We start from the raw sequence: 2,216 nt of genomic DNA, 5'->3' as shown, positions 1-2,216 counted from the left end.
TAAATCTGACGCAGAGAGAAAGGGAACACACATCTTTATTAAAATGCCTAGTCAGGCATGCTTATGTCATATTCATCTATAGTGTGCGATGACTGGGAGGCCCTTTTTACGTCAGTGCAGCAAGGAGCTCGTTCAAAGGCTCCTCAAAAGGGTTGAGTGTCCACCAGAGCTCTAACGTTGCATCTGCTTGAGTGGGTCCTGCTTCAAGGAACACCTCTGCCTAGAGGGCTTCATTTTGGGGCTTTATGAGGTGTCCTTTCATATTGCAGAGCCCTGCACACACAAAAATTATGTCGCTGATCATCTTCTTCGAGGTGATGAGGAGGGCTTGCTTCAGCATCCGGTATGTTTTTATGCGGTTAATTGCACGTTCGACATGTATACGCACAGAGGCAATGCGTCGTGACTTGGTGACTTCCTTTTCTGTCAGCTGCTTCCGCCCTGTGAAGCCATTTAAAATGTCTGAGTCATATGTTCAAGCAACCTCTGAATGCATACCTTTTGTGAAGACTGGTGTGTTGAGGCGAATCCCCTGAACTTCAACTTCCTCATCAAGGGTGAACCCTCGGTCTGCCATGATTTCGTCTCCGGGCACAAGGTAGTTCCCAATATGGCTGTCCCTTGTTATATACTTGTCCGAAGAAGCCCAACATAAGCTTTTGAGACAAACATAGTGCAGCCATTAGGAGCTATCGCGACAAGAAACTTGACTGTGTTCCGTGCTTTGTAGCTGCTGTAAGTTTGTGCTCTCGCCCTGAGCTTTTTAGGACGCTGCAGAGAAACTCTAGTACAGTCCAGTATGCAAGTTGTGTTGCCGTAGCCAATTCCTGATAAATGATGCTGGCATGCTGTTCCTTATTGCCTTCCTGGGGAGCCAAAAAACTGCCCTTTTCATTATTTGGCTAAGGAGCTGCAACATATATTTAATATAGTTTCCGACACTTGAAACTGACACTTGAAAAATACGTGCTAAGTGACCGTATAAAAGGCCGACGCGAGGCCTCATAAGGCACATAAGAAGTTGATCCTCTGATGACAGTAAAGTTGGCTTTTTTGTCCTTGCACTAACGACTTTATTCAGCCTACTGAAAGCTGGACAAGGTAAACCTGTATAGAAAACAATGTCATCTTTTGATAATGTCTGAAGAAACGAGCTTCTCAGAACCTCATGTGTAGCCATTTGTGCGTATCGGTGGTCTTCATGTGCTCAGTGGTTTGACGAAGCATCACTGCCTGTTGACACCTACAAGAAAACAGAAGCAGTGCATCAAAACAAGAAAAATACATAAGCATCTGCTTTGAATTACCATAACACAGATTTCAGAACACTCGGCAATTCAAATCGGTTTGCAAGTAATCACTCAGCCAAGCCTGTGTATTCCAGAAGTGAAGAAGGCATAATTTCAGTAGAATTTGAGACTAACCTTCCATGCTGAAAATATGCATGCAGCAGGAGCATCGTATATGCTCGGTTATTTGTTGCTTATTACCACAACTTTCGTAATCACCTTAAAACACACTCACAATGCCTATCCTAGGGCAGAGGTCAAAGCTTGTGACAGCTGGTGTTTACATTGCCTGAAACAAAACATGCAACTTTCGTTAAAAAAGCAACATTCTCAAGTTTGACAAGCTACAGTAGTAACATGGCCAAAACACAAAACAGGTGGTTTATAATAGCTCGTGCTTATAGATCACTAACATGACAACACAGCCAAAACAGGGCTAGGTTCACATTCCTGTGCCTTGCCAACTTTCCCCAACAGTAGCTTTGGCAAACACAAACGGTCTCATAAAGAAAGTAGTCCAGCTACAAGGAATGAACGTCTAGATTTAAGACGCTGCCATAGATCAACCCTTCTTTAAGATGACGCACGAGAGAGCATCTTTTGAATCAGTCACCACAGATGTTACCTCAAGCAATATGCATGTCTCTTTTTCAATTGCGTGACCTTGTTTTAGCTAATCAAGCTGCAAAGGTGGTACATACTGTTACGCCACACTAATGTGTCAAGTGCTATTTCGCTCTGCTGTGCCTATGGTAGATGGTCAGAAAGCTCATTCAACCCTTAACCAGAGCATCAGTAAGAATTTGTTTTGCCTAATGTAGCCAGCATGCTCTTTCTCTGTGTGTTAATGTTGCCTGCCAATTTCTGAGCAATGCTATGAACATCAACTATCAATGTGTTGCATAAATAAGCTAATAGCTTGCATTA

The 2,216-nt window shown here is 43.2% G+C and overlaps 1 long non-coding RNA gene across 1 annotated transcript; it reads right to left on the bottom strand.

The window, feature by feature from the left end:
• Positions 1-212: 212 nt before the first annotated feature.
• LOC149355526 (uncharacterized) lies at positions 213-608 on the bottom strand. Its single transcript, XR_016291536.1, has 3 exons — positions 499-608; positions 389-441; positions 213-273 (listed from the first exon to the last, which is right to left on the bottom strand). It is a non-coding gene; the product is annotated as an uncharacterized LOC149355526 (long non-coding RNA).
• Between the last annotated feature and the right edge of the window lie 1,608 nt (positions 609-2,216).

This window comes from Amblyomma mixtum, chromosome 3, assembly GCF_055824585.1.
Source record: "Amblyomma mixtum isolate Tamu chromosome 3, ASM5582458v1, whole genome shotgun sequence".
NCBI classification, from domain to species: Eukaryota; Metazoa; Arthropoda; class Arachnida; order Ixodida; family Ixodidae; genus Amblyomma; species Amblyomma mixtum.
Note: the sequence above shows the minus strand (reverse complement) of the source record. Positions and strands in the feature narration are given on the sequence as shown.